This window comes from Dasypus novemcinctus, chromosome 14 (genome assembly GCF_030445035.2).
Source record: "Dasypus novemcinctus isolate mDasNov1 chromosome 14, mDasNov1.1.hap2, whole genome shotgun sequence".
In the NCBI taxonomy this organism is placed as follows: domain Eukaryota; kingdom Metazoa; phylum Chordata; class Mammalia; order Cingulata; family Dasypodidae; genus Dasypus; species Dasypus novemcinctus.
The window spans coordinates 43,107,872-43,130,131 of NC_080686.1; the positions used below are offsets into that span (position 1 = coordinate 43,107,872).

General features: G+C 41.7%; 1 non-coding gene across 1 annotated transcript; it reads left to right on the top strand.

Moving 5' to 3' along the window:
- The first annotated feature begins 13,450 nt into the window (after positions 1–13,450).
- Positions 13,451–13,612, top strand: LOC111760685 (U1 spliceosomal RNA). The gene has a single exon (XR_002794299.1). It is a non-coding gene; the product is annotated as a U1 spliceosomal RNA (small nuclear RNA).
- Positions 13,613–22,260: the final 8,648 nt, after the last annotated feature.

Here is a 22,260-nt window from a genome sequence, read left to right on the forward strand (position 1 = left end):
GAAAAGTGGCATTTCCAGTTAATATGATAATCTAACTTTTTGAGGAGCTGCCAAACTGTCTTCCACAGTGGCTGCACCTTTCTATATTCCTACCAATAATATACAAGTGTTCCTGTTTGCCTGCATCCACACCAACACTTGTATTTTTTATTTTAATTTTAATTGTTTACTAATAGCCATGGTTGTTGCTATTTGATGATGCTAACATTTGATCAAATTACTTTGTAGAATAATAGCCTGTGAATTCTTTCACAAATTTCTGATCCACAAGCCCACAGCCCCATATTCTTAGGGCAAGAGCAGTAATTTTTTATAAAGAAATTTGTTTATCCCTGCTCTTTTACAACATAAATAGAGGATGTTAAGAATAGTAGTGGAAACACTTTGATGACAATTACACTAATTAGATCACCAATGATCATAGGCAAGTCACACCTTCTGCCCTTAGCTTCCTTACTTACGGAAGGAGGTTAGAATAATTCAGTGTTTGTTGTTTTTCAGTGTGTGATCTGTGGACTCAGAATCTTTTGTGGTACCTTTTTTTTTTTAGGAGATACTGGGGATAGAACCCAGGACCTCATACATGGGAAGCAGGGGCTCAACCATTTGAGTATCACTACCTGCCTGTTTTTTAAAAAGGAAAAATCTTAGGCTCTACCCACCGGCTACCGAACCAGAATCTCTAAGACCTTATATCTGCTTTTAAAACAGGGACCCAAGGAGAGTCTAAAGTGTTGTAAAGTTAACAAGCATTGGATGAGGCTATCGCGAAGGTCCCTTTCAAAGCTAAAGGTTATGAACAAACAGCAGAGAGTGTCACTAAGAGGAAAAGATTTTTGGTTAGGATTGGGAGATTTGGAGATAGGGAGGTAACTTGGAAAACAGAAAACTTCAGAAATATGCAATTGAATATGCACTGAAAAAAAAAAACAAGTGTGATATTCACCCCTCAAAAGAGTGAAAACATGATTTTGAAATGATGAATTTCAGTACATTTTGCAATGAAGAAACCTACTAGGAATAACCATCTTAAAAATGTGCAGTTGATCATTTAAGCTATAATTAGAAAGAGAATAAGGGAATAAATTCCAGATGCCTCTATTTCATGTGGCAGCACAGTGACACTTAAGTAAGGGCTGCTCAAATCAAGTTAGAGATGACAAGTGTTTGCCGCAGAATGGAGTAAATATTTTTGGTAGATTGCCTTTAATCATCATACTGGTGGTGGATTAGACTTCATTGGTGATAGAAGGAAAACAAACTGAAGAATCATGGCATAACTGAGGAAACATAACATTTTGATTAACAGTTAACCGTGATTGTTTGGAAACTTTTTTTTTTTTCAGCTGTTTTGAGAGAACTGCTGAAATAAAAAGCATATTTTTGGGTCAGAAAAAAATCACAAAAAGGAAAACATTTAAAAAATCCAATAAATCCTCTCACGAGTGAACCAACCTTTCTAGGCTGGAAGTCACCATACATATGCATTGAGATTCTCAGTGTCTCCCAGGAATACAATTAATTACTGGATACGCCACTAACTGGGTTAGATGATGTCCTCAGAAAAGACGAGGTAAATCCTTGCCATGTCAACACTTTTGGCCATGAAGATATTCTCTCCCTCTGACCTACATGTGCCCTTGCAAACGCCTGTGTTGTGGTCCTCTGGAAGGGTCTAACCATGTTGAATTTGCAAATCTGTGAATCTTTTAGAGTTCCAGGTACATCATGACCAATGCAGATTTTATACAATGATTGTCTATTTACACATCGGTGAGAGTTACTTCCTCTTTGGTGGTATAACAATGTTAACTTGGGGGACACGTTGCATGGTTTTTTTGTAAAAACGCGCTGCTTGAGATTAAACGGGAACACGCATTATCCTAGGTGTTAATAAAAACATGTTATCCTTATTCATGTGCAATTATATTGTGTTGTCCAGGAAAACCAAATACAGCCCGGAGTTCAAATAATTTGTCCCACTGTCTACATAAGAACTCGCATGATGATAGAACCATTTTATTTTCTAGGAGGTACCAGGAGTTGAACCCAGGACCTCATACATGGGAAGCAGTCGCTCAACCACTGAGCTAGATCTGCTCCCCCCTTTTTATAAAAAAAGAAAATAGGTCTCATTTTAATGTGTTTTACTTCTTTGGAAAACTGTCTCCCCATTTCCCCCCTGCAAGTGCTATTCTACATTTCTGCCCCTCTCCTAATCCCTGCCCCCTCTGGCTCCATAGCTATCCTCAACCATTTCACTGAAGGGGAAAAAAAATTAAATCCATTAAGTATGAGCATTGTTTTCACTTTCTGTCCACCTTTCCCCTACTGGCCTGCAAACTTATCTATCGCCCTACTATCTGTTCCTTAGTTCTCAGGGGAAAAGATATCCCTCAGAGTGTTTAAGGGCCTTGGAAATAATGCCTTTAAATTTTTACATAGTAGTATTACATACTTGTAGAAAAGTAAGAAAATCAGACAGTAGAGGTAAGCAAGAAATAACTCTTATCTTCTCACTCTATTGTCTTTGATCTTACCATTTTTGTTTATTATCACTTACTGCTGTTGACTCTCAATATATCCCCCTACAGCAGACTGTCCCCACTTGGATGCCCCTTAAGACACCATCTCCTTACTGCAGTCTCTTTCACTTCTCCAAAGTCTATTCTTCCTTCTGGAGTTATCTTTTCACTGAGGTCACCAACAAAGCCCAAACCATGAGAGGCACCCCTCATGCCTCCTGCTCTTCCTCTCTCCATCTGTAGCAGTTTGATATGGTTATGAATTCCAAAATAGATATTGGATTATGTTTGTGATCTGGTCTGTACCTGGGCATGATTGAGTTATGATTGGGCTCTGATTGGTCCACGTCATTCGTGCATTGAGACCCCACCCCTTGCTGGGTGGGGACTCACAGATATAAGGCATGGCAAAGGACAGAGTCGAGTGTTTTTAATGTTGGAATTTTGATGTTGGCGTTTGATGCTGAAGTCTTAAGCTGGCACCCCAGCAAGCAAGCTCACAGAGGTAAGAGAAGCAAGCCCCAGGAAGAAAGGAACCTTGAACCCAGAGAGAAGCAAGACCCTGGAAGGGAGGAACCCAGGAAGCCTGAACCCTTGCAGGTGTTGGCAGCCATCTTGCTCCAACATGTGAAAATCGACTTTGGTGAGGGAAGTAAATTATGCTTTATGGCCTAGTATCTGTAAGCTCCTACCCCAAATAAATACCCTTTAGAAAAACCAACCAATTTCTGGTATTTTGCATCAGCATTCCTTTGGCTAACTAATACACCTTCTAATCAGTTATCAAGACCTGTCAATTTTATGTTACTATTCTTAAACACTACTCCCCACCCCATTTCTCCATCTCCTCACACCACCCTTAAAACTCACCTGGATAATGGCAATCATCTCCCAATTGTTTTGCTTCACCCAGTCTGGCCCCCTGAAATCTACCCTCCATATTGCACTCCCAGACACCCAAATACCTTCCTATCAGTCTCTCTCCCTAAAATTCTCCTCTGGATCCCCAACCTAGTTTATGGCATAATACTCAAATTCCTTAAAACAACATCCCGAATGATTTGATGTCCAAATGCCATCATGCTCCCACCATTCATCTCTTCATTCAAACTGTAATGCGAGCTGCGCTTCCAGAAGGCACCAGTCCCATTGTCATCTCTGGGCATTTAAGCATTTTATTCCTTTGCTAGAAATGTGCTCACCTCCCTTTGCTCTGTTGGTGAACTCATGCTAACACCTACTCTAACTTTCTCCTTTTCGAGAATCCCAAATCCCAGGGTTCCATCCATGTGGTCACTGCCAGCAATGTCTCATTTTGAGCCTTGGTTTCCCTCCCTCCCATCCTCACCTCAAGGGCAGAATGCACCTCATGGCTTCCCCCTATCAATCCCCCCAAGACAGGTGCAGGAGGGGTTGGCTCCAAGTGCCCTGAGTGTCTTGGGACCCCTGGACCCCAGTGCCAGCTGCTCCTTCTTCCCTCAGATCCTTAGGCTGAAGACTCTACTGAAATGCTCCCCTTTCCCTGTCCCTTCTGCCTCAGCCCCATCAGGTGCCTGGGAAGGCTATTCAGGACCTTTTGCTTCCTCTCCTGGGCAGGGGGCATGGCACCAGTGCGGGGCATGCCGCCCGACACCTCTGCACAGTGGTATGCTGCTACTGCTGTGCTCCCACAATGCCTGTGTTGTAACTTATCTTTTCACATTTTCTTCCCAGCCACATCACACTTTTTCAGTTCCTCAGGTGTATGCCAAGCAATGCATTGCTCCTGGGCCTTCCCTTGTGAAATTGCCTCAACCTGGAACTTTCTTTCTCTAGCCCCCTTTCTCTCTCTTGCTAATTGCTACTTACCTTTCAGTTCTCAGCCTAAACATCACTTCTTTAGGATGCCTTCCTTGAGTGTACACTAAATGAAATCCTTTTTCTTGAAGGACTCATAAATCTCCATGCTTCTCCTCTATTGTCATTGCTTAGATAATTGTCTGCCTTTCCCGACAGACTGCAGACCCTCTGGGGCCAGGGGCTGGCTCTGTCTTCTTCTCTGCTGTTAGTGCCTGGAACTCAAAGGGCACCCAATAAATGAGTGCAGGGTAACATGGATTCTATTACTGTAGCAGGGTTATGAATTCCTAAAATAGATATTGAATTAAGTTTGTAATCTGATCTGTCCCTGGGCCTGATTGGGTTATGATTAAGGCATTGAGTCCCCACCCCTCTGTGGGACTCAGAGGTAAAAGGCATGGCAAAGAACAGAGTCGGAACTTTTGAGGCAAGGGCTGTTAATGTTGGAGTTTTGATGTCAGAGTCTTAAGCTGGAGCCCCAGGGAGAGAGACAGAGCTGTTCACCTGAGAGTCTATAGCTGACCTTGTGGAGAAAACAGCCCAGAGGAACCCAGGATGCCTGAACCCTCACAGACGTCAGCAGCCATCTTGCTTCAACATGTGAAAATAGACTTTGATGAGGGAAGTAACTTATGCTTAATGGCCTGGTATCTGTAAGCTCCTATCCCAAATAAATAGCCTTTAGAAAGCCAACCAATTTCTGATATTTTGCATCAGCACCCCCTTGGCTGACTAATACAACTACTTATCACATTGCTGTAATAAATTGTCCAGTATGTCTCTCTCTTGGCAAGGAGTGTTCTATCCACGGTTGAATGCCTAGCACCTAGCTCAGTGCCTGTGCATATGAATGTAAGTGGAATGAAAGAGCTTCAGTCAGCCAATCAGACAGCTAGATCTTTTTTGCTGAGGAGGTGTGCAAAGTCTTTGACTCATTCATTTCACAGTCCTCAGTTTATCTACCTAGGAGCTCAGACCCACCATTAATATAACAATGTCACTGTCAATAGATTCACCACACTCTCCCCCCAGAAAAAAGCAAGAATCTAAATTGAGTCTTTCAAGTTTGGTTTCCTCTCTCTTATTCTTTCACACATTATGAGAGCAATATTCAATTTTAAGTCAGTCTCTGTCCACAAAAGTTTGGGCAGAGAATGTCCTATTAAAATAATTCTAAAGAAGAAGCAAGAAAAGGAAAACTAAGATCTATTATGCTCATATTTTGAGCCACTGTACCACAGTAACTCCATAAGGCAGCATTCCACGGGAAACAGACTTGGCCCAGTGGTTAGGGCGTCCGTCTACCACATGGGAGGTCCGCGGTTCAAACCCCGGGCCTCCTTGACCCGTGTGGAGCTGGTCCACGCGCAGTGCTGATGCGCGCAAGGAGTGCCATGCCATGCAGGGGTGTCCCCGCATAGGGGAGCCCCACGCGCAAGGAGTGCGCCCCATAAGGAGAGCCGCCCAGCGCGAAACAAAGTGCTGCCTGCCCAGGAATGGCGCCGCACACACGGAGAGCTGACTCAACAAAAAGAGACACAGATTCCCGTGCCGCTAACAACAAAAGCGGACAAAGAAACAAGATGCAGCAAATAGACACAGAGAACAGACAATGGGGGGAATAAATAAATAAATCTTTAAAAAAACAACAACAATATGTTAAAAAAAAAAATAAGGCAGCATTCCTGTGCTTATTCTCACAGATCAGAAAAATAATGCTCAATTGGCTGGGAAACCTGACAAAAACAAGTTAACCACTAAATCTCATACTTTTCTCACTGTATCCTACTGCCTTGACCCAAAAAATGTTTTGCTAATTTACTTCTAAATCCTCTTTTGGGAAGTACATCTCGAATTTGTAATTGTATGTTATTTAAACAAATAACCTAGCATTTATTCAGAGCTGACTATGAGCCAGGTGCTGGATGCTTTAGATATATTAATCTTCATAAAATTGTGTGAGCTTAGTATTGTCCCCATTTTACAGATGTTGAAATTAAGGTTTAGAAACTTGCTAATATAGTTTACAAAAAGTAAACAAAAGAATAGGAATTCAAATCATGGTTTGGATTGGATGACTATAAAGTCCCTATTCTTTCCACTTCACCATGGTGAGCATCTTATTTCAGTCTGGTTCGATTTGGATGAAACTTCATATATCCAGCCAAAATCTAGATCTTCTTCTGTCTTGGAAGGTAGAAAATGTTCTGGCAGTGGGAACCCAATCCATCTGTTGACATAGTAGACCTTTTCAATATACAGAGCATGTCATAGTAATAAACCCTCAGCCCCGAGTGTATAGAAATGTGGATGGAATGGAGAAATTTTGTGTAAATTAGTTTATGTAGAATAAATAGGAAAGTGAACTAATTTTCGTGGTGCTAAACAAATGACAAAATAAAAGTGCTTAATGACAAATAAATATTAGTGTTGGGCAGTAATATAAGAACACAATGGCTGATCCACAAAATGATATCAAGAAAACATATTATTTGCAAAATATATAATGATATATTGCCTGTCTATGCAGAATGTACCAAACAAGCTCTGAATTTTTAAGCAAGTTTAATATAAATAAGGAAATGATATTTCTGTATGCTAAACTATCTCTTCTTAAAATTAATTTATAGATTAAAAAAATTTTTTAATCTTATTTTAATTTTATTTATTTCCCCTTCCCCTCCCTCCCCCCCCCCCCCCCCCCCCAGCGGTCTGCTCTCTGTGTCCATTTGCTGTGTGTTCTTCTGTGTCTGCTTGGATTCTTGTCAGCAGCACCGGGAAACTGTGTTCTTTTTGTTGTGTGGAGCTCCCCTACACGGGGAACACCCCTGCGTGGCAGGGCACTCCTTGCGCGCATCAGCACTGCGCGTGGGCCAGCTCCACACGGGTCAAGGAGGCCTGGGGTTTGAACGCTGGACCTCCTGTGTGGTAGGCAGATGCTCTATCTGTTGAGCCAAATTAATTTAAAAGCATTTTGGAATTGATGGATTTTTTTCCAATTTTTCCTCACTACTTCCATTTCTAGAAAGAATATCTGAAGGTTCACTTTTAAACTCAAATCAGTTTTTAGTAATGTAAAAACTTCACATTACTATTGTCATAAAGATTTTGACCCCCTTTTGTTTAAAGACAATTTTTTCAGGTCATCTCATGGCCATTAGAATCAAGTGTAGTCTAAAGACCTTATTGTTGCTGATTAGAAACTTTGTAACATGTACCTTCTGGAATTTTAACATTTTCTTTCCTTTCTAGGAAATAGCAACAGGAACTGAATTAAACTAAAGTGCTACTTATTAGATGTCCTTCAAAAATATTTCAGTGTGTCTGTCTGCTGTGCTCACGTAATTGGCAATCGTAAAACCCCAGGGAATTAATACCATTGCGATGACGTGAAATTGATAAAAATAATCATCAAGCTCTGCCAAGACCCAGGCTGTTCAAGCTGTTTTTCCATAATTTCTTCCATAATAAAAGAATTTTACTTCTCCTGGGATAATCATGAAAATTTTTATATATTTTAAAGATACTTTCTTTAATTCTGGGCAATATTAATTAACATACACCTCAGAACGACAGTGGAGCTTTAATGATCATCTTTTCCAAAACTAAAAACATATCTGATAAGTAGAAGTAAAATTAAAGGAACCAAAGGTAGGATCTTTGAAATTGTGACTGTCCTAGAAAACCTCCGAATATGGTAACCATGACAATCACTATGCATTTAGCATTTTCCCATTTATTTTTAGCATTTAGTACCATGACAATTTAGCATTTTCCATTTCCCATTTTCCTTCAAACAAGAAGTCTGTAATTCCTAAATGCTGGCAATTCAGTGTTATGAATTAAAAAGGATCATAGTAAATTACCAGAATCTGCTCTTTGTGTCCAAAACAGAATGAACTCCTGCAGAAAACATCTTAGGATGTCTTTTGAGTGCTCATGTGTCAGCACACTCTGTTGCCCTTGAGAAACTTCTCGGGGAAGAGGAAGTGACCGATTCACATCTGCTTCATAGGAGATTCATAATGTGCATTCTCTACTTTCATATTCATTTCCAGTTGCTCAATCAATGATTCTGCTTCATTCATAAGAATCAGAGAGTTAGGAAATCAGAAAAGATGAATCTATAAGCTGTTTGCTGCCACTTACTGGATAACCACTCTTCTTGCTTGAACAAACAGAAATTTTTAACTATTCCTGGTGGTCATATACATAAACCTTTAAATTTCTGCAAACATCAGAAAAATGTTATAGGCAAAATTGATAAAGAAATTACTTCCCAAATCTGTTATGTGTCTCCTTAATAAAAATAAGAGTATGTTGTTTTCCACTCTCCCTGTTATTAATTTTATTTTGATTTTCGGCCTAGGAGAAGGACAAGGTCCAGAAACAAACATCTAAAAACACAAAATTGAGGAGGGGGGGACGGAGAGGGAGAATGGGCAGAATAGCACATAGAGTGAATAACGAACTAAGAAGAACATTAGATGGTTAATTATAACACACAGAGTGTTCAAATAGGATAGAGCTATAAGAATGGGAAGCTTTTCTCAGAATAATTGGCATCTGTTGCCTCCACAAATGTTTGTATAATTTATTTGCTTTGGCAAAGAATATTCCATTTGGAGCAAGCTGTAGGAACCACTATTGCATGTCATCTTAACCCATTCATTTAGTACCACAAATCCATTAGAAAGAAGCCTTTGAACACTGTCACAGTCAAACTGGTGTCTAATCTTTCTAATACTAATTTTTTTGCCCTTGACTGTGCCCCAGCTGTTACTGAAGTCTGCATACTTAAAGCTGGCTATAGTGGTTCATCCCAACACCCCCTTTCTTGGGGGCGATTTTGGCTTGTAAATGATTGTAGCCTTTTGTGGAATTCTGTGTCAATTTAGTCAGAACGCCTATAGTTCTAATTCTAAATAAGGTTTTATCCCAAAAAAATCAGAAAAATATAATTGAATTAAATCAGCCCTATCAGATAAAATCTTATGATTCTGAGCTAGAATCAGCTTTAAAAGGCAATTAAAAATCATTAGAGGAAGCGGACCTAGCCCAGTGGTTAGGGCGTCCGTCTACCACATGGGAGGTCTGCGGTTCAAACCCCAGGCCTCCTTGACCCGTGTGGAGCTGGCCCATGCGCAGTGCTGATGCGTACAAGGAGTGCCGTGCCACACAGGGGTGTCCCCCGTGTAGGGGAGCCCCATGCTCAAAGAGTGCACCCTGTAAGGAGAGCCGCCCAGAGCGAAAGAAAGTGCAGCCTGCCCAGGAATGGTACTGCACAAACGGAGAGCTGACACAGCAAGATGACGCAACAAAAAGAAACACAGATTCCTGTGCCGCTGACAACAACAGAAGTGGACAAAGAAGAAGACACAGCAAATAGACACAGAGAATAGACAACTGGGGTGGGGGGGGAGGGGAGAGAAATAAAATAAATAAATAAATCTTTTTAAAAAATCATTAGATAATAGAGGAGGCTAGCAGTTTCTTTCTCCCACATAAAGTGCAAGATGACTAGTGATGTTGACAATTATAATTAACTTGATGGAGCACTTTGCACATGCTTAGCACCTCACATGCATCACACCATTTGTGTTGCACAATACCATAAGTAAATAGAATTATCCCATTTTGTAGATAAAGATACTGATGTTCTGGGAGCAGATATGGCTCAAGTGGTTGAGTACCTGCTTCCCACAAGGGACGTCCTGGGTTCCATCCCTGGTGCCTCCTAAAAACAAAACAAACAACAAGCAAACAAATGAAAAAAAAACAACTCAGGGGAGCCAATGTAGCTCAGTTGCTGGAAACTGGCTTCCCACATATGCCATCCTGGGTTCAAATTCCTGCTCCAGTACCTCAGCAAAACAAAACGAAACCCTGATGCTCCAAAAGGCTTAGTTACCTATCCAAGGCATGCAGCTGAGTATTGCAGAGCTGGGACTTTTAGTGATTTTGTCTGATAACAGAGCACATCTCTTAACCTCTCTACCCTTTTGCCCCTCAATTAACTTATGTAAATGAAGTATTAATATACTTGTAGCTACCATTTGTACCAAAATTAATAAAAATATTTTAAATTTATATTCTTTTTCAGATATGTACAGAATAAGTTTCTACGTCTCCAAGCCATATCTATTTCAGAGGCATCTGTCTTTCAATTGTCCATCAATTCATCTAGCCCAGCTGCTAGACACACTCCTCCTGAACTGAGCTTCTCATCCCGTGTCCCTGTGGCAGCAAAGGTAGGATCTGAATCCACTCAGTTGCTCAAGCCAGAAACCTGGGCATCATCTAGATGTTTCCTTCTCCCTCTGTCTCCCCCCCACATAAAATCATGAGTGAGGGAAACGGACTTTGGCCCAGTGGTTAGGGCGTCCGTCTACCATATGGGAGGTCCGCGGTTCAAACCCCGGGCCTCCTTGACCCGTGTGCAGCTGGCCATGCGCAGTGCTGATGCGCGCAAGGAGTGCCGTGCCACGCAAGGGTGTCCCCCGCGTGGGGGAGCCCCACGCGCAAGGAGTGCGCCCGTGAGGAGAGCCGCCCAGCATGAAAAGAAAGAGCAGCCTGCCCAGGAATGGTGCCGCCCACACTTCCCGTGCCGCTGACGACAACAGAAGCGGTTGCCGCTGACGACAACAGAAGCGGACAAAGAAACAAGACGCAGCAAACAGACACCAAGAACAGACAACCAGGGGAGGGGGGGAAATTAAATAAATAAATAAATCTTTAAAAAAAAAAAATCATGAGTGAAACCTGTTGATACAACCCCCTAAATGTCTCTCAATTTGTCCACCCTCTCTCCACCCCAACGTCCCTACCCTAGTTCACTGCTGTTTCTATCTTACACAACAGCCTCTCAATTGGTCTCTGTCTCCCTTTTTTTTAAGAGAGAAATTTCATTTTATTTATTTCTCCCCATCCCTTTGTTCTTTTTCACTTGCTGAGTCTGTTTGTCTTCCTTGTTTCTTTAGAAGGCACCAGGAGCCAAACCTAAAACCTCTCATGTGGGAGGGAGGTGTCTAATCGTTTGAGCTCCCTGCTCTGTTGTGTCTCTCATTCTGTTTTTCTCCTCATGTCTCTTATTGCATCATCTCGCCATGCCTGCCCATTGTGTCAGCTCGCTGTCTTCTTTAGGAAGCACCAGGAACCTCCACTCCCTGCTTTGTTGTGTCTCTCATTATGTTTTTTTCTCCTTGTGTCTCTTGTTGTGTCAGCTTGCTGCACCTGCCCATCTCACCAGCTTGCTGTCTTCTTTAGGGGGCACTGAGATCCAAACCAGCAGCCTCCATTTAGTAGGCGGGAGCCCAGGCACTTACTTGAGCCACATCTGTTTCCCTGGTCTCTGTCTCTTGCCCCTTTCCAATTTGTTCTTCCCTCTTCAAACGTTTTGCCACAGAGATATTCCAAATGTAATTTCATTCCCTCTTTCTGCCCCATAAAACTCTTCACTGGCTCTGCATTTCTCATGGATTAAAGTCTCTTCTCCTTAAGTGGCCTTCACACCATTGGGGTCCTGCTTACCTTTCCAATAGGGGAGACAGATGAAAAACACCAGGTAACAAATAATGTGGTCATGTTTCTCTGAATGATATGAAGGAAATAACATGTAATGGAGATAGAACAAAGCTGGGATTGGGAACTGTGGGGGGGCTCCTTTAGGTGTGGAGAAACTGAATGAAGAGCAATTCTATGGGCCCAAGTAAGGGAGAGTAAGGCACAGTGAAAGATACGAAAAAGTCTGTGCAGCTGGAGTGGGATGAACAAAAGAAAAATGGCACGAACTGAGGTTCTAGGCAACTAGAGCATGAGGTGGAGTTTGGATTCTCTCCTCAGGGAAATGGGAATCCACTGAAGTGTTTTTAAGCAGGGGAATGGCATAGTCTAACGTCACTGGAGGGTGGGTAGCAGGGCACTGAGAATGGAAGCAGGAAAGCCAGGAAGGAGGAGGTCACAGAGGTCTAACAGGGAGAGACGGGCCCAAGCCTGGAGTGGTGCCAGAGGAGGGAAAGATGGCAAAACAATCTGGGATGCATTTTAGAGGCAGAACTGACATAGCCTGCCCAGGATTCAGGTGCAAGAGTTCTGGAAAGGGGGTACTAAAGACTGACTCCAGTTTCCTGTCTAGAAGTCATAAGTGGGCCATTTTCTCAGATGAGAAACCTGGGAGAAGAACAGGCTTAGGATCAAAAGATGCTTTTTGGACATGTTAAGTTTAAGATGCCCATGAGATATCCACGGGGAGCTGTCAAGGAGGCAGTTTGTTTGGAGTTTGGAATTTAAGACTAGGGCTGGGCCAGAGATCAGGAGTGGAAGTTTTTCCACACATGGACTTGGGTAGCTCCTACAGATACCTCTAAGATGCTTACACTGACCACCCAGTCTGGTTTAGGACCCCCTGTGTCTAGCATGGCACCTTGCATTGCCTCCATCACTGTTCTGAGATTTTCCCATTGCTGGTCTGTGTCTTCCACACGTGGCCAGCGGCTGGCCTCTGCTCTCTACTGTACCCACGATCTGGTCTATGGATGCTGCCCACCCAAAAGGAGAGGGGAGGGGCCCACAGGTAAACGTCATTTGGTTTATAATTGTGTTCATTGTACTTGGACTGGGGCATGTAAGTCAAAGCAGGACATTATTCTGATACCCTCCAGGGCATGCCCAGGGTAGGCCCTTTCCTTTGCATCTGCTTCTGCGTAGTTGGGACTATGTGCTACCTTCTTCCTGCAGCTCTGGCCCAGCTGTGTGTGAGTGAGAGCTTGAGACTCACGCTAGCACAGTCCAAGAAGAAGAACAGGCAGGAATCCTGGCGCATAAGGTGATCAGCCTAATGTGTCATGGCAAATATATTTTACCTAAGAAAATTAAGCTTTATTCTACTTTTTAAAAGATGAGAATTTGGCAACAATTTTTGAAACTTTCGTATACCTCAAACTGAGGCTGGAGATAACATTCCTGACATTTCCCTACTTGGAGAAGACATGCATTCTTCTTAGCTGTCAGCCTTTTTCTTAGCTGTCATTCTGTCAATTTGACTAACAACATGGCTTCTACGATATTTTAATTAAAAAGTAGCAGCAATACTTACCTGGCAGGGGGGACACCATGATCACCAAGGTGATTGCAGGGCGAGGCTGATCCATTGCACTGGGGATCTCCTGACCCCTGCAATTTTCCCCACATGGGGTAAACTCAACTGCACAATTTGTGTCGGTGGGGGGTAGTGTTTGTGCTTTCCCCCAACAAAGAAAAAAAGAAAGAAGGATAAAAGTAGTGGTAATAATATTAGCCCCAGAATTGAGAAAGTAAAATTACAGTGTTGGCTCCATCAATAAGCTATATAGTCTTAGGCAGATCAAATAAGCTCTGCGCTTCCCCTTTTGTAAAATGAAAGGCATGAACTAAGATTCAGTCTAGTTCCAAATTTCTGCCATTCTAGAACTGATTCATGATAAGGCTTCTAATTATTACTGTAATAGTACAGAGTAAAAGAGTAGTCAATATTAGCAGTTTTTTGTTTGTTTGTTTGTTTAAGTCTCCTTGCTACTATACCCACCTCAACCACATAGGCTTTTTTTTCCTTTCATGTCAGAAGAAATTTATTTCACTTGTGTATTGGGTATCTATTGCTGTGTAACAAATTACCCCCAATCTTAGCAGTTTAAAACAACAAATATGAATTATCTTATACAGTTTCTGAGAGTCAGGAATCCTGAACAGTTTAGCTAGGTATTACTGACTCAGGATTTCTCAAGCTATCACTGAGGCTACAGTCTAAATATTTGCCTGGGGCTGGAGATTTCACTTCCAAGCTTAATCATGAGGCTGTTGGCAGTAGATTTTAGCTCCTTGTCATGTGGGTCTCTCAATAGGACTGCCTAGGAAAGGGTTTCCCCTGAGAAACTGATCTGAGAGAGCAAGCTAGCAAAAAAATGCACACAACCAGGAAGCCACAATCATTTTATAACCTAATCTCAGAAGTGACACCCATCACTTCCGTAAAAAGAATTCTCTATAAGCAACTTACCAAGTCCAGCTCACACTCACAGAGAGAGGAGTTAGCTCCACCTCTTGAGAGGAGAAATTTCAAAGAATGTGTGGAATGTCTTTAAACCCACTGCATTTAGCTAGCTAGTCTTAGTTTTTGGGTTTTTGTTTTTTGTTTACAAAAACAATCTCTGCCTAAGGTAAAATATGAAATTTCACTCTTACTGGAAAAATTTTTAAATGGTTGGTTGTGAAGCAAATTTTCAGTCTTCTTCAATTCAACTACAGGTTTATACTTGTTTTGTGACCAACTTTTTTTTTTTAATTGTTAAAATCTTTAGAACTAACAGAATTTATTTACTTCTAAAGTAGTTTTTCTTACTTCTAAATAAATGTACGTGAATGAGCCCTCAGGACTGATTAACTCAGTTATCAGTTTAAACTGATAGGATACACAGACTTTCTACCACCAGATGATGAAGAGGGGGAGAAACCCAGTACCAAAAAGAAAAGTGCTTGCTAATGAATAATTCTGGGTTTTAATTGCTAATTTACTTTTGCTAATTTACAGTGGGCAATAAAGTGGTTAATTGCTGCTCTTATCAGTATCTACTCTTTCATAAACGTTTGCTGAGAAATGAAAATACTACTCCTGGCCATGAGGCTTTATTTGTTCTAGGATTAGTAAGGTAAAGAAAACCAAAGGCCAGTTGTAGAATCTGTATAATGTTATATGAAACCTATTATATTGTTAGATGTAGGCTCTACTAAATCTTCTTTAACAGAAGAGGCTGGTAGAAGTTGAACTTTGCTTTTAAGAAATTATTTTAGTGTCATAAAATAAACTTATCATGTTTTTATCAAGGTGACTGTATTAGCCAAAGGGATGCTGATGCAAAGTACCAGACGTCTGTTCGCTTTCATAAAGGGTATTTATTTGGGCTAAAAGCTTACAGTTACAAGGCCCTAAAGAGTCCAACTCAGGTGCCATAAGAGCTACTTTCTCATCAAAGCCTGTTGCCATGTGTTGAAGCAAAGTGGTTGCCAACCTCTGCGAGGGTTCAACCTTCCTCTTCCACTTAAGGCTCTGTGGGCCCAGCTTCTTCTGATATCAGCTGTAGGCTGGAGGGCTTGTTTCTTTCTAGGCCTTTTCAGATGCTCTGGTCTCTTCAGTTGCAAACTATCAGATGAATGGCTCAGCTCTGGTCTCTGCCATGGCTATGGGGCTCTCTCTCCCTTCCTCTGTGAATCTTCTTCTTTGTGTCTTCTTGAGTGAGTGTCCATTTATATAGCCCACCAAAGGGGCAGAGACTTAAACTGAGTTATACCCTACTGACTTGGTCAAATCAAAGCCCTAATCTTAACATAATTTAATCAAAGACATCTCAACGGAATCTAATATAATCCAAGGGGATCATGTCCAGAGGAACAGGCCAGTTTACAAACATAATCCTTAAATTTTAGGGGGGTTCATAAATAATCTCAAACTGCCACAGTGACACTGGAGATATAAGATCTTCATTTACATGCTATAAATCTTAGACACAATTAACTTCCGGATTTCCTCTGAAACTACCCTGATTTTTTGCTCTACAGTTTCTCTACCATCACTGTGTTGCCTTATATTTAACTAACTGCTGTTAGTACTTTAATGCTATTTAAGATCTGACTGGAGCTTTTCTCTTAAGTAATTTCAGTGCCAAATTACAGAATGTTGCCTTGTTGATATATTTTCATTGTTAAAAAAAAGAAGATACCATTTGAGGGCAGGAAAAAAGAATAATTCCAGGCCATCTTGCACTGTAGTCCCTGGGCCTCTTCCCACTAGGAGAACTTATTCCCTGCTGGTATGTCTGCAGAGGTAGGGCACTCAGTGCCTCAGAAGGCAGTCAGTTCCATTTTTGGACACCTATGTTGTTCTCTAGAAAATTTGTCTTGAAATAGACTCATATCTACCTCCCGTTCTTTTAACTGGTTGGTTCTATCCTGACCTCTGGAGCTATGCTGAAGCCTCATCCCTCTTCTCTCTGAGTTCAAGTGCTTCAACTATTCTTCTCTTTTCCTTATTGAACAGTTTTTATCCTTCCATCGGTTCCTCCTGTGTTAGGTTTCCCAGGCCCTCCCACCAAGGCCCCTGTATTTGTTAGGGCCCATGTTTGTTTGTTTGTTTTTTTAAGATTTATTTTTTATTTATTTCTCTCCCCATGTCCCCCAGTTGCCTGCTCTGTGTCCATTCGCTATGTATTCTTCTGTGACTGCTTCTATCCTTATCAGCGGCACCCAGAATCTGTGTTTCTTTTTGTTGTGTCATTTTGTGTCAGCTCTCGGTGTGTGCAGTGCCATTCCTGGGCAGGCTGCACTTTTTTTTTGCACTGGGCGGCTCTCCTTACAGGTGCACTCCTTGTGCGTGGGGCTCCCCTACACGGGGACACCCCTGCATGGCACAGCACTCCTTGTGCGCATCAGCACTGCGCATGGGCCAGCTCCACACAGGTCAGGAGGCCCTGGGTTTGAACCTTGGACCTCCCATGTGGTAGGCGGATGCCCTATCTGTTGGGCCAAATCTGCTTCCCCCTGTTTTTCAATAGGGCACTTGCAGGACTCCTGTCTCCAGTTTGCTCAGACAGGCCTGGGTTTGCCCCCAGGCAGACCACGTGCCGCTCAAACCTCACTGAGTGACAGTGTCCTTATCCATGAAAGTGAGGCACGAATAGGACATTCCCAAGGCTTGTGTGGCTTAAGTAGGAGCATGTGAAGCATTTAGCCCATCACCTGACATATTAAGTATTTAGGAAATGTTTGCCATATAGATAATTTTACCAAAGAACTCTGCTTATGTTTGTGCTAAGTGGGAAAGAACTGTCACCTCCCTAATCTTTACCACCAGGATACTACTGCCATTTAAATCTATATTAGCTTTCTCAGCACTCTCATCATACACAGCTGACATACTACAATAATCAAAACTCCTAAGTCTCTTTCTCATACGCTTCTAGTTGACTGCATCTTTCTCATCTGTACTAGTGCAGTTTGTATGTGTTTCTTTGCTTTGCTGTTGTCCTTAGTGTTGGTTTTCATTATTTTTCCTTATTTAATTCTACCATATTAAGCACAGTCTATCATCCCAACCTACCGAGCTCATTTTGGATCCTGTGTGTTGGCTTTTCTTCCCAGCTACATGTAGCTATTGGAAGGTCCAGTTGCTGTTTGCAACCCTGCCTCTGAGACTTTGCGATCTACAGTATATTCTCTGCCAAAAAGAACAGCCTCATTCCTCATAGCTCCATGCCCAGCTGGCCTGGAAGCAGCTGTAAGTTCCTAGTGAGCTGCAGGCTTGCCATGGAGCTTGAGGCTTCAGTGAATCCTTGGCTTGTTCCTCTTCTTTGTGAATGCCAAAGAGCAGCTGGCGTGTGTCTGTGGTGGGCCATACTTCACAACTGAGCTGCCCAATAAAGCTGTAGATTAGGCCAGTGCCAGCAAATCATCATGTTCCAGGTTATAGTATAGTTCCCTGTGCATTTGGCTCATAGGAGAAGGATGGAATTGCTCAAGAGGATATGTAGGAAATTTATGCCGCATGCCCAGACCCCAGCATCATATTCAGACATTCAAAACACATGCCCACTTTTCCCATTTTGGGAAGCCAGAATGCTTATAGGTTTAGATTTCTATCAAATGGGTTTATCTTGGACTTAACTTTCTAGCTACAATAATATGAAAGGGTTGGATCGTGTTCATCCCCCGCCCCCCATACCTGGTTGTCCAAGAAGCAGAATTCTGTAGTTCATTTCTGTTTTGTTTCCATTGAAATACTAGTCTTGTGTTAGGGTCTCTCTAGATCTTACAGGATCATAGTCTAGGTTTTTTCCAGGTTTATTGTTCACCCACAGCATTGGACCATGATTTCCAACAAAAGCATCTTGGGTGCAACAACACTTTCAATTTACTAGGGTGAAAGAAATGCTTCACAAAGTTATTTACACATGGAAAATTATAAAAAATAATATACAATGTGAATGCCAGATATGGATGTTTCATTTCTTGTTGGAATTTCCCCATTGGCTACCCCACTGTCACCTGACACGTCTTTCCACGCAAAATGATTCTTCCTCCCTAATTTTCTATCCTGGTGCATAGCACAAACCAGATGCCTTCTCTTTCTTGTCCTGTGCTCTGGTCCCCCTGTCCATCCTGCCTTCTGTCCCACTACCATTTAGTCAACAAGTGTAAATAATACAAGTTGCCCTATATCAGCCAAAACTGCCCCCCTCGCTCTATCCCCTGACACTGCCCGAATTCAGGTCTTTCTCAGCAAGAGTCTCATACTTTCTCATGATGTTTCAAACAATTGTAGATTTAGTTGTCCACCTACACACTATTCTCCTCACAGGACTGTTAGGTTCTCAAGACAGAGACAGTATCTTTGATGCTATAGGAATTCAGTATGCATGTAACACATAAACACAGTTTTGCCACCCGGATTTTTTTCTATAGCAAAATTATATTGAGATCTCCTTTCCTTAAATTCGTGAGACGAAATATATAAACCAAAGATATTCTCACTGGTAAGAGCTCATCTAAAAAGACTTCTGTCCAAAGCTGTTATGATCCCAAATGAAACATCAGTCTTATTGAAATTCCTCCGCAAATACTCTACATGGAGGGAAAGTTTTCTAAAATGTCCTCATCGGTTTGTTTCCTCACAAATATTTACTGAGGGCATACTGTTTGCCGAGCCCTGAAATAAGCACTGGGTGACGGGGTGAGAGGAAGCAACCAAATCCTTGTCCTCATGGAATTTGAAGTTTGATGAGGGACCAAATTGTAAACAAGTGAAAAACAAACAATAGGGAACGGATGTAGCTCTAGTGGTTGAGTGCCTGCTTCCCACATACGAGGTCCCAGGTTCAATCTCTGGTGTCTCCTAAAAACAAACAAACAAACATAAAAACCAGCTCTCATTGGGGAGTGGATGTAGCTCAGGGGTGGAGCACCTGCTTCCCAGGTACTGTGTTCAATCCCTGGCCCTGGTACCTCAAACAAACAAATAAACAAACAAACTTGATACAGTAACTGCTTGGCCAAATCTCTAGGGAATTATGCTGAGTTTTTAAAAAGCCAGTCATGTGGGTCTATGTATCTTTTAAAAATAAGTAAAAACATTTATTTTAAAAAAACCAGTCCCAAAAGGTTGCATGCTGTCTGATTCTATTTACATAACATTTGCAAGATGAAAAAAATTTTTAGAATGGAGAACAGTTTAGTGGTTATGAGGGGTGGAGATGAGAGACGAAATGAGGGAAGTAGGTGTGGCTACTTTTATAAAAGGGTAACAGGGGTCGCGGGGTGGGGAGTCCTTGTCCTGGAAATGTTCTGTATCCTGCCTGTGGTGCTGCACACGTGTGTGATACAACTGTATGGAACTAAGCACACACACATATAAGCACGAATTAAAACTAGGCAACTCTGAATAAGGTCAGTGGATTGTATTAACATCCATATTCTGATGTAATAATGCTAGAATGTTACCGTTGGAGGAAACTGGGTCAACTGCACATGGGCTCTGTCCTATTTCTTATAACAGTATGTGAATATACAATTATCTCAATAAAAATTTCATTAAAAAAAAATGGGGGCCTGAGGGGTAGTTAGAAAAGAAGCAGGTAGACCAGATAAGAGGCTACCACACTGGGGACAGGAAGGTTTAGAAGTGTGGGCGGAGGAAGCGCCAATGGAGAGGAAGAGATCTGGATGTAATTCATATTCTAGAATCTAGACCTTTGACATTTTTCCCAGAAAGCTTCCTGAATCCCAAAATTTTCAAGAATATATATCATATAGTAACGACGTCAAGAATGTTAATACAGTATAACTGAATATTCAATGATATTCCTTACTCCCTTTGGCCACTATGATACAAAAACAAGAACAAAACCAAATTATGTGTGGACACTGGGTTCTGAGGACCCTTGAAGGGTCTCACCTTCCCTGCCCTCCCCTCCCTCATCTTCTCATAAGTGGAGTCTGTTGTCAGGCCTTACTGCTGGCCCCACCCTCACTGACCCAATAATATGTGCTATCCTGTGCTATGCCCACGACATCTCTCCCCTCCTTCCCCTTGAATGACAAAGGGGATGTCAAGCCTCAGGCTTGCTTCCTGGGTCCCCCAGCACCCAGGAAATGCACCCTCACTACACACCATACCTCTTCTCACTCAACGCACTTCCTTCTGCCTCTGTACCTGCTATTAAATCCCATTCCTTCAAAATGACCCACTGTACAGTCTTTGGAGGTGCTATTGGTAGAAACTGTAAATCACTGGGTACCAAGAGCCTAGTAGACTATTTTTTTCCATAAGAGTGGGATAGCATATTTCTCTGGGGAGATAAAATGACTTTTCCCCAGAATGGTCTATAGAGCCATGAAGAATTCAGGACTAAATGAGGTCCTAGCCCTAAAAGAGAAGAGACAGCCAAAGAAAGTGAAGTACAACTCTAAAACAAATAATAAAAAAAGAGATATAATAACATAAGGAAGATATAACCATTACCAACATTTATTATATTAAAACACTTAGAATGAGGGGTACCATAACTGTGCAGCTGTGAAATAATATAGACTGTGGCTTTTGGGGGCAGCATTGGGTCACTGTGACTTGAAATTTTGGAGAAGCACTAGACAGCCGGTCCTTTGTAACTCACATTGTGGCCTTCTTATATCAGGCAGGAAGGCAGGAAGATGATGACACTGGAAGTGTTTCTGGTGAAACCCAAAAGGACAGTTCAACTTCTGGGGATCTCAAGGGGTCCCTTCTGCAGTTACGGCTCTCCCAGTATTCCAAAGTGATCAAGCACATTGAAAAACATCAGCTATAGGATAAGTAAGTTCTTATGACGTCACTAGGAAAGTTTCATAGATACCCCCAAATCAATTTCAACTAGCTGACAAGAGACTTGCCTTATGATTTGGGGAGATGTGAAACTGAAAAGAAAGTTCAAAAATGAGTCAACCATCCAGATTCTTCAGAGTGGGATGGAATCTAACATTTGATATGGAGTAGGAGGAGATGGAACTATCAGGCTTGAGAATTCTGGGTGAGAATGATTAGAGTCAAAAGAGAGAGAGAAATCACAAAATCATATTAGGTACATGAAAACGCAAGATAAAGCTCTAAAAATATGCATCTATCTATTTCATGATAATGCACCATTTTATATACTTTATCTCTTGAAAAATGTGCTTTTAAAAAATATTTACTTCGTAGCACACATGTAGGTGAGGATACTCCACACAAACGTTTCACTTTTGGGGTACTTTACTTAAGGCTTCTTCTTTGGGGAAGTGGAGGCATCTTTTTGCCCACATTGGAGAAAAAAATTCAATTAAATATCATGTAAATGTCTAGACATTTGAGTTATCCTTTAACTCCAAGCTACATGCCCTTTCTTTGTGAAGTCTTTCCAAGAGAATGCCAATGTCTTCTCCCTTTGTGCGCCACTTCTCCAATGGATGGTAAATATTTGCTTCCTCATTTGAGTCCCTCCTTGTCCACAGTTGAGCACTGGGAAGGCCTTGTCTCACTTTTGTATTTCTAAGATTAGTGTAGGATCTATAATACATGAGGGCTCAATAATCTGTTGAATAAGAGAGAAACCAAGCAAAAAAGTACCCAGTAGGATTATAAATCCTTAGATTAGCCATTAAAATCATTAACTCTTCTACTCATACAATTTGCAAGGCTTACAACAAAGTTCCAGAAGAAGGCATCATTAGTCTCACTCATCTTTTTTTTTTCCCTCATTTGAGTGCCTGTATCTGGAAAATACTAGAATTGTCGTTAGCTAAGTGGCAATACTGAGCCACTATATGACTATGAAAAGAGGACCTGCCAAAGATACCCATC